The following is an 11,248-nucleotide window of genomic DNA, read 5'->3' as shown; positions in this document are numbered from 1 at the left end:
CAAGGCTTATTTGAACAAGCCAAAGCTAGAAGCTGATTGGCTACCATGCAAAGCTGCACCATATTTTGCACTCTCCAGTTTTAGTAAATCAACCACAATGTGTGAACCTTACAATGGACATGGTGCTACATGATAATGATATTCATTCACATGTCCTCCTGAGGAAGATCACTCAAAACATGTTGAACCTACAGCTGGATTATTGAATAAAATAATGTGTGAACCTTACAATGGACATGGTACTCAATAATAGTATTATTCTTTCATATGAGCTCCTGAGAAAGATTATTTGAAACATGTTGAACCAACATATGGATTATTGGATGAAATAATGAATGGACCTTACAGTGGACATGGTGCACCATAATAGTATTATTCTTTCACATGCGCTCCTGAGAAAGATCATTTGAAACATGTTGAGCCAACATATGGATTATTGGATGAAATAATGAATGGACCTTACAATGGACATGGTGCTACATGATAGTATTATTCTTTCACATGTGCTCCTGAGGAAGGTCATTTTAAACATGTTGTTCCCACATATGGATTATTGGATAAAATAATGTGTGCACCTTACAATGGACATGATGCTACATGATAGTGATATTCATTCACATGTATTCCTGAGGAAGATCTTTTGAAACATGTTGAGCCCACATATGGATTATTGGATGAAATAATGTGTGAATCTTAGGGCCCTTTCACACGGGCTGTCCGATCAGGTCTGCCTCTCAGTTTTTCAGAAAGACATGAACGGACCATCTATTCACTCCTATGGAGCGGCAAATGTCAGTAGTGACATGTCCACTGACACTCGCTGCTATCCGATCCTGTCTGCCAAATCCAGATGGATTATGGTCTTATTTAGATTAGATGGGATCGGATCGGATGAAAACAGACAGGTGGTTAATTTTTATCCAATTTCACCATAGAGTAGAGCGTAACTCTGTCCGTCTCCACTCTGCATAGTGAGTGGAGACTGACCTGTCATCCGCCTGCTCAGCAAGGATCAGCAGAGCGATACCCCGCTGAGCAAGCAAAGTCCCTCAAACAGAGGCACTCCTGTGAAAGGGGCCTTACAATGGACGAGGCTGCAATGATGGGCACAGTGAGGCTGCAATGATGGGCACAGTAAGGCTGTAATGATTGCAATGATGGGCACAGCGAGGCTGAAATGATCTTCACAGTGAGGCTGCAGTGGCGGACACAGCAAGGCTGCAATGGTGGGCACAGCAAGGTTGCAATGGTGGCCACAGTGAGGCTGCAATGATGGGCACAGCAAGGCTGCAGTGGCGGGCACAGCAAGATTGCAATGGTGGCCACAGTGAGGCTGCAATGATGGGCACAGCAAGGCTGCAATGGTGGGCACAGTGAGGCTGCAATGGTGGGCACAGTGAGGCAGCAATGGTGGGCACAGTGAGGTTGCAATTGTGGGCACAGCAAGGCTGCAATGGCGGGCACAGCGAGGTTGCAATGATGGGCACAGTGAGGCTGCAATGGTTGCAATTATGGGCACAGCGAGGCTGCAATGGTGGGCACAGTGAGGCTGCAATGGTGGGCACAGTGAGGCTGCAATGGTGGGCACAGTGAGGTTGCAATTGTGGGCGCAGCAAGGTTGCAATGGTGGGCACGGCGAGGCTGCAATGGTTGTAATTGTGGGAACAGCGAGGCTGCAATGATGGGCACAGCGAGGCTGCAATGATGGGCACCGTGAGGCTGCAATGGTGGGCACAGTGAGGCTGCAATGGTGGGCACAGTGAGGCTGCAATGGTGGGCACAGTGAGGCTGCAATGATGGGCACAGTGAGGCTGCAATGGTGGGCACAGTGAAGCTGCAATGGTGGGCACAGTGAGGCTGCAATGGTGGGCACAGTGAGGTTGCAATTGTGAGCACAATGAGGCTGCAATGATGGGTACAGTGAAGTTACAATGATGGGCACTGATGAGCCTGCATTGGTGGGTAATGGTGAGGTTGTGCTGAGAGCCACTGATAAAGTTGCTGTTAATATTTATTTTTGTAACTTAATTCTGCATAAAACATTTAAGTGTCATTTCATGAGATAAATTATTAGGGCGTGTTTAGGGACATAATTAGGGGTGGGGCAGGGTAGGGGGTGGGGTGGCGAGTAACCCTTGAGGCCTGGCTAGTAGCTCAGGACTTGAAATTTTGAGCCTTATGCTACATGATAGTAATATTGATTCACATGTTCTCCTGAGGAAGATCATTTGAAACGTGTTGAGCCCACATGTGACTTACTAGATGAAATCATCTGTGAACCTTAAAATGGACATGGTGCTACATGATAGTGATATTTAGTCACACGTGCTCCTGAGGAAAACCATTTGAAACGTGTTGAGTTCACATGCGGATTATTGGATGAAATAATACGCAAACCTTACAATGGTGCTACAGCTGACCCTATGAAAATGTCTAACTACTTTACTAAAAAGTGCCTACTACTGTCTGTGTCCATAGTGGAGAGATTTCCCTCACTTTCCGTCCTGGTGACACAACAGGAAATAAGGAGAAAAAAAAACTCCCCAGTGCGGCTACAGAAAGCAAAAAAATCTGCAATAGGAGCAAACCTTTCTCCACTGTAACCAAATGTAAATTAAAAAAACAAAAAAAAAACTGCTGAAATTTAAGGCTTCTTCTTGTGCTCCTGAGGAAGATCATTTAAAACGTGTTGAGTCCTCATGTGGATAATTGGATGAAATAATATGCGAGAACCTTACAATGGACATGTATATGCAGTTTAAAATTTTATGTACAATAAATTTAGTGGCTTTATGTAATTGTTTTTGTGGAGTCATTTTCTATATATCCTAAAAATTCCCATGACAATTTTTTTTGGTGTAACATATGTGAAATTGGGGATATGGACATATAGAACACAGAACCTCTAGCACACATATTGAGACTTTCCATAGGCTGGTTGTTGTTGGCTGTGTTCCCTTTGAGATTTGCTTTACTCAGATTGAGGGGAGCAGGCTCACCTGTGCCTATTCATGAGAAAATATTAAAACTATATCTATAGCCATAACAAGAGATGAAAGGAAATCTCTCCAGAGTGAGGAGAAATCCCCTCTCTGATAGTTATCAAGGGAACTAGTGTCCCCCATTGCAGCATTTCACCTCTTGTCTTGGTGGCAGTCATAAGATTTTGAATTTTTTTAAAGGGTCACCATGACAAATAAAATGTGAATCTCCCCAGCAAGGGGCACACACAGTAATAAAACCTTGACAGCATTGAACTAAAAAGAAGGGTTTTTGGTTATACAGTGCCTTAAAAAAGTGTTCATATCCCTTGAAATTTTCCACATTTTGTCTTGTTGCAACCAAAAACATAAATGTATTTTTTAGGATTTTATGCAATAGATCAACACAAATTGGCACATCCCACAGAGCACTGTTCACTCCATCATCCGAAAATAGAAAGTGTATGGCACAACTGCAAACCTACCAAGACATGGCCGTCCACCTAAACTGACAGGCCGGGCAAGGAGAGCATTCAGGGAAGCAGCCAAGAAGCCCATGGTAATTCTAGAGGAGCTGCAGAGATCCACAGCTCAGGTGGGAGAATCTGTCCACAGGACAACTATTAGGTGTGCGCTCCACAAATCTGACCTTTATGGAAGAGTGGGAAGAAGAAAGCCATTGTTGAAAGAAAGCCATAAGAAGTCCTGTTTGCGAGAAGCCATGTGGGGGACACAGCAAACATGTTGAAGAAAGTGCTCTGTTCAGATGAGATGGAAAACTAACACTGGACATCACCCTGACCAGGGGTGAACTGACAACTCATGGGGCCCCCAGGCAATAGAAGATCATGGGGAACCCCTGTGTCCCCACCCACATGCAAGCCACACCTACACAAAGCCCCACCTACATAAATCATGGGGGCACACAATAAGGCACACAGCAGGGCACAGGCACATCACAAGGCATGGGGAGCACAGCAGGGCACATCATGGGGTACATGGCACATCAAGGGGTACACAGCAGGGAACAACACAGGGCATGGGGCACACAGTAGGGCACATCAAAGGGCACACAGGAAGGCACATCATGGGGCAAAGGGCACATCAGGGGGTACACAGCAGGGCACTGAGAACATCACAGGGCATGGGGCACATCAAAGGACACGCAGTAGGGCACATTAGGGGGTACACAGCAGGGCACTGAGACCATCACAGGGCATGGGGCACATCACAGGACACACAGTAGGGCACATCAGGGGGTACACAACAGGGCATGGGGCACACAGCAGGGCACATCACGGGGGAAAACAGCAGGGTTTATTATCCTGTACACAGCAGGGCACATTGAGCACAGCATGGTGCATCACAGGGGGCACAAGGAACATCAGGGGGTACACAGCGGGGCACATCAGGAGGTACACAGCAGGGCATGTGGCACATCACAGGGTATGTGGCTCATAGTAAGGGACACAGCAGAGCACGGGGCACATCCCAGGGCACATCATTGGAAACGGCACATTTGGCGTAACACAGCAGGGCACATCACAGGGCATGGGGCACACAGCAGGGTACATCAGGGGGTACACAGAAAGCACGGGCACATCAGGGAGTACACAGCAGGGCACAGGGCATGGGGCACACAGTAGGTCACATCATGGATCACAGAGCACATTAGGCGGTACACAGCAGGGCACATCACAGGACATAGGCCACACAGTAGGGCACATCAAGGAGTACACAGCACATCATGGGGCACACAGTAGAGCACATCACAGGGCACACAGTAGGTTGCATCAGGCGGTACACAGCAGGGCATGGGGCACATAGCAGGGCAAAGGACACAACACAGGGCATGTGGCACACAGTATGGCACATCTGGGGGGTACACAGCAGGGCACGTCACAGGGCATGGGGCACATCACAGGCCACAGGGCACACAGTAGGGCAAATAGCAGGACACAAACCAAAACACAGGGCACACAGCAGAGCGATGGGATCCTCCAGACTCAGCATAGTGTCTCTCAGGGCAGCCTTTGGGGGGGGGACACCAAGGGTGGAGGACACAGGGGGACATTGTGGGTGGAGGACACAGAGGGACACTGTGGGTGGGTGGGAGGCACAGGGGGACACTGTGGGTGGGTGGAGGACCAGGAGAATATCACGGGGCCTCATGCGGTCATGGATGCGGAGCGGCCCGAAAAGAAGATGAAGAGAAGAAGATGAAGAGAAGAAGATGAAGAGAGAAGCATCACATAGCGGGAGCCTCCCTCCATGCCATCATGGATGCGGAGCGGCCCGGAAAAGAAGGGAAGAAGACGCCGCCGCGGAGGAAGATGCCGGACGAGAACACCGGAGGAAGAACCAGAAGAACCGGAAGAACCAGAAGAAGAAGAAGATGGAGGAAGAAACCGAAGGAAGATAGAAGATAGAAGAAAGAAGATAGAAGAAAGAAGAAGCATTTAAAAAAGGAATTGTCAAAAACTGTCTCTTATCATTTTTAACATTTTTGACACTTTTTTAGTGAAATGGTAGGGGTACCCCTTACCATTTCACACAGGGGGAGGGCCGGGATCTGGGGGTCCCCTTGTTAAAGGGGGCTTCCAGATTCCGATAAGCCCCCCGCCCACAGACCCCCACAACCACCGGCCAGGGTTGTGGGGATGAGGCCCTTGTCCTCATCAACATGGGGACAAGGTGTTTTGGGGGGCTACCCCAAAGCACCCTCTCAATGTTGAGGGCATGTGGCCTGGTATGGTCCCTCTTTTCCTGCAGCCTGCCAGGTTGTGTGCTCAGGTAAGGGTCTGGTATGGATTTTTGGGGGGACCCCACGCCATTTTTTTTTTTTATTTTGGCGCGGGGTTCCCATTGAAATCCATACCAGATCTGAAGGATCTGGTATAGATTTTGAGGGGGACCCCACGCCATTTTTTTTTTTATTTTGGCCGGGGTTCCCCTTAATATCCATACCAGACCTGAAGGGCCTGGTATGGCATTTAGGGGGACCCCCACATCATTTATTTTTTTTTAATTTTGGTTCGGGGTTCCCCTGTGGGGAATTCCCATGCCGTTTTTATCAATGAACCTTTATGTGTATTGTCGGACCGGCAAGTCATTAATAGCCGCGAGTAGTTTGAATGACTTTTTTTCCTTTGAAATGTCATTTTGCTGTCAGACTGTTCTAAACACGGGAAACATGCGCCCCTTTACAGGCATAGTATAGACACCCCTCAGGTATGAAATTTAAAGAGATATTACACTTTTATTGTTTCACTTTAAGCATTATTAAAATCACTGCTCCCGAGAAAAATGCAGTTTTTAAAACTTTTTTTTGCATTGATCCATGTCCCCTGGGGCAGGACTCAGGTCCCCAAACACTTTTTATGACAATAACTTGCATATAAGCCTTTAAAATTAGCACTTTTGATTTCTCCCATAGACTTTTAAAGCCGATGTTCGAGTCGAACATGAGTTTGACTCGAACTCGAAGCTCATCCCTACTGGAGAGGTCAATTGTTGCTAGGAGAGATCTACTGTTGAAGGAGGGGTCTATTGTTGTTGGCTGCTGGGGGGTCTATTGATGCTGGCTGATGGGGGGGGGGGTCTATTGTTGCTGGTGGGGGTCTATTTTGTAGGAGTGAATCTATTTTTGCTTGGGGGGTATTGTTGCTGGGAGGATCTAATATTTCTGGGGGGTAGGGGGTGGAACAAAGAGATGGTGCTCGGAGGTGGGGAGGGGGTGGAACCAAAAGATGAGGCTCTGAGGTGGGAAGGGGGTGGAATCAAGAGATGGTGCTCGGAGGTGGGTAGGGGGTGAAACCAAGAGACTGTGCTCGGAGGTGGGTAGGGGGTGGAACCAAGAGATGGTGCTCAGAGGTGGGTAGGGGGTGGAACCAAGAGACTGTTTTTTGGAGATGAGTAGGGGGTGGAACCAAGAGACGGTGCTCGGAGGTGGGTAGGGGGTGGAACCAAGAAACAGTGCTCGGAGGTGGGTAGGGTGTTGAGACAAGGATTGACTCAAAAGGGGGGAATTCCTGCACCTATTCTCTAAGAAAAAAAGCCCTAGTTTTGATGATGTCCTTTAGGCTGCAGGAGCATGGAGGAGAAAACCTTGAGGGTACTGGTCTAGTGGAGCAAAGGATTGGATAAGTACATAATTTTGTCTATACTCCCTAGACCTAAACAAGCAGTTAACCCTTAAAGTGTTCTCCCTTAAAGGGAGAATTTTCAAGTTTCCCAGAGTTGGGCTTCAAAGTGGTTCTAAAGCCAAAATGTTTTTTTTTTTTTTAACCTTAATGCATTCCCTGCATTGGGGTATAACAAATATTTGCTATCCCCAACCCCCCACCTCCCCCCTTCTAAATACTTAACTGAGTTCTCAATTGATCAAGCACTGTGCACAGCTGAATCTCTTCTCTCATCTCTTCCTTTTTACACAGTGACTTGGGCAATAGAAAAAGCCAATGGCTCATGCTGCTGTCAACCAAATGCTGTAAGGAAGAAGTAGAGGTGGGGCCAAGCTGTGCTGCGCGTGTCTACGGAGCACAGCTCCATAGACACACTTAGTTCATGAGCAAGCACGCACATGTGTCCCTGTAGTAAGCAGCCTGGAGAAGAAGAGGAGCCAAGATTGCTTGTAAGTTTGTAAGGGTGCAATGGGGTTGCTTCCCCAGATGAAACAATTACTTCATCACTACCATTCATACAAACTCCTGGTCACTACTATAGCCACCGGGCTTTTGTTAACATTTTTTCTACTGGCTGCTTCCTTTCACAAGTGATTTGGACATCATCTCTTCTATGTTCCTATGTATTCTAGTTCTGAACCTGGAAGTGCTCCAGGCTAAGTATTTTTGAGTTCAAATGTGGAGGTGAGCAGATCTACGTATCACTGGGTAGAGTGTTTTTTGGGGTTTGTCTTCTTGTGCATTTGGTGGATCAGTGGGGGTATTATCATAGAAGGCTGTGGAGCTGATGGTTGTGGGTGTTCTTCTATCTATTTGATGGCACTTCACTAAGGATTTACTGATTTATTTTTATTTTTTTTAATGTACACTATTTCTTTTTTGTACATTTAATCACATAATGTATTATATGTGTTCACTTGGTTATATTGGAAGTGTAATATAAAAAAAAAAAAAAAAAAAAACAGCAATATATAGTGTTTTTAGGTAGCACTTCACTGTTTCCTATTATTTCAGACTCAATGTCAGAAGAGCAAAAAAAAGACCAAGAGGTTAATTGAGTCTGAAATAATAGGAAACAGTGAAGTGCTACCTAAAAACACTATATATTGCTGTTTTTTTTTTTTTTTTTTATATTACACTTCCAATATAACCAAGTGAGCACATATAATACATTATGTGATTAAATGTACAAAAAAGAAATAGTGTACATTAAAAAAAAATAATAAATAAATCAGTAAATCCTTAGTGAAGTGCCATCAAATAGATAGAAGAACACCCACAACCATCAGCTCCACAGCCTTCTATGATAACACCCCCACTGATCCACCAAATGCACAAGAAGACAAACCCCAAAAAACACTCTACCCAGTGATACGTAGATCTGCTCACCTCCACATCTGATCTCTAAAGATACATAAAAAAGTCAATAACGCTTTATCCATAAATGGGTGCAACTCCATGGACTGTGTTCCTCTTTATATCCTCCAACAATCCTCCTCGGCACATCACATCACACAGGTACATATAGGACAGAGAATGCATTTCTAGTGCTCACTGAATAATTTATTGGAATATCAAAAAGGTCAAATATACACTCACAAAATCAGATAAAAGGCCTCAAAGTCCTGAGTTTGGACGTAACGCGTATGGGAGCGAAACTGAGGTCCCATGATGTCATCATGCTTATCTCTGTGGGGTCTGTCTTGAGCTGACACATTGAGACTCACTGCATTATATTCTGGCTTTTTATTTGATTTTGTGAGTGTATAGTTTACCTTTGATATTTCAATAAATTATTGTCAGCACTAGAAGTGTCTTCTGTGTCCTATATGTATGTTAGCCCCTAATGAATTTAACCTTTCTCACTGGTACTGTTTCATTGCATGCCACAAACAAGACAAACATTTTGGCACTTGCCACTATTGGCCTTGTCCCCTTCTCTATCCCAACAGGGGAACAGAGGGGTGCAGTTTCCCATCTTCACCATGGGCACTCGCTGACCCGGGCAGTTTTTATTAGCAGTGGGGATGGGGGGGGGCTAGGAGGTGGGTTTTAGGGGGCTTACTGTGAGGGAATTTGTGCTAGGAGCGGGGATTTGTGTGGTTGAACTAAGAGGGGGGATTTGTGTGGTTGAACTAAGAGGGGGGATTTGTGTGGGTGAACTAAGAGGGGGGATTTGTGTGGGTGAACTAAGAGGGGGGATTTGGGGTGAGGCAGGCGCTTTGTGTTAGGAGTAGGGATTTGGGAGCAGGAAGTTTGTGCTCGGAGTGGGCGTTTGGGAGGGGAGTTCTATGAGGAGGGGTTTGTGCTAGGAGGTGTTTTTTTTTTTTGGAGGGGGGGGGGGTTGCTGGGGGAGAATTTGTGCGAGGGGGGATTTAGGAGCGGGGGGGGGCACTTTGTATCAGGTGTGGGATTTAGGGAGATGTTGTGCTAGGAGTGGAGATTTGTGAGCAGGGGGGTTGTGCTAAGAGATGGGGGGGGGGGGTTGGAAGTTGGGGGTGGGGAGCTTTGTGCTAGGAGGGGGATTTGGGGGGTTGGGAGGGGGGGGGGTTGCGCTAGGATTGGGAAATTGGAGGGAAGTTGTGCTGGGAGGAGGGATTTGGGTGCTGGGGGTGGTGAGGGGCGCTTTTTTGCTTGGAGTGGGAATTTGGGGGGAGGTTGTGGTAGAAGGGTGATTTTTTTTTTTTTTTTTGCAATTGAGCATAGGTACCATTAATTCCTAATGACACCACAAATATCTAGCAAATGTGCGTATGTTCATGCCTGCTAAAATGCATGGTACTACAGTACTATGCATTTTGGCGCTGTGTGATTTTAAAGATCATGCCGGTACCTTTTTTTGCACGTTTCATTTGCATAGAGCAGCCCATTTAAAAAATGTGACAGGCAGGAATGCACAAAAAAAAAAAAAAAAAAAAAAAAGCATGTTCTTCTTGGTATGAGCGAGCCCTCAGACTGGTGTTCCCCAAGATTGTGCACAATTTGTGCCTTGACTGGAAAAAGGTTGAAAAATACTGGCCTAGGAAATGGGCAGAACGGTTTTTCAACATTCGGTTCCCGATGACTTTAGTGGGTTCATATCTGGGCAAGCGATATTTAGTTAACATTTGCTAAGCTCCCCTGGAAGCCCAGGTACACTATATTACCAAAAGTATTGGGACGCCTGTCTTTACACACACATGAATTTTAATGGCATCCCAGTCTTAGTCCGTAGTGTTCATTATTGAGTTGGTTCACCTTTTGCAGCTATAACAGCTTCAACTCTTCTGGGAAGGCCGTCCACAAGGTTTAGGAGTGTGTCTATGGGAATGATTGACCATTCTTCCAGAAGCGCATTTGTGAGGTCAGGCGCTGATGTTGAACGAGAAGGCCCGGCTCGCAGTCTCCGCTCTAATTCATCCCAAAGGTGTTCTATCGGGATGAGATCAGGACTCTGTGCAGGACAGGACAGTCAAGTTCCTCCACACCAAACTCGCTCATAAATATCTTTATGGACGTTGCTTTGTGCACTGGTCTAAATAATTTGGTGGAGGGGGGATTATGGTGTGGGGTTGTTGAATCTAGTGAAGGGAACTCTATAGGCGTCAGCATACCAAGACATTTTGGACAATTCCATGCTCCCAACTTTGTGGGAACAGTTTGGGGATGGCCCCTTCTTGTTCCAACATGACTGCACACCAGTGCACAAAGCAAGGTCCATAAAGACATGGATGAGCGAGTTTGGGGTGGAGGAACTTGACCTCAACCCGATAGAACACCTTTGGGATGAATTAGAGTGGAGACTGCAATCCAGGCCTTCTTGTCCATTATCAGCGCCTGACCTCACAAATGCTCTTCTGGAAGAATGGTCAAACATTCCCATAGACACACTCCTAATCCTTGTGGACGGCCTTCCCAGAAGAGTTGAAGCTGTTATAGCTGCAAAGGGTGGGCCAACTCAATATTGAACCCTACGGACTAAGACTGGGATGCCATTAAAGTTCATTTGCGTGTAAAGGCAGGCGTCACAATACTTTTGACAATATAGTGTAGATCAGACACAAATGAGGAGGAAAGAGGACAAGAGGGACTTTGTTCCCAATC

This window comes from Aquarana catesbeiana, linkage group LG08, assembly GCF_042186555.1.
Source record: "Aquarana catesbeiana isolate 2022-GZ linkage group LG08, ASM4218655v1, whole genome shotgun sequence".
NCBI classification, from domain to species: domain Eukaryota; kingdom Metazoa; phylum Chordata; class Amphibia; order Anura; family Ranidae; genus Aquarana; species Aquarana catesbeiana.
This window is presented reverse-complemented; position numbering follows the sequence as displayed.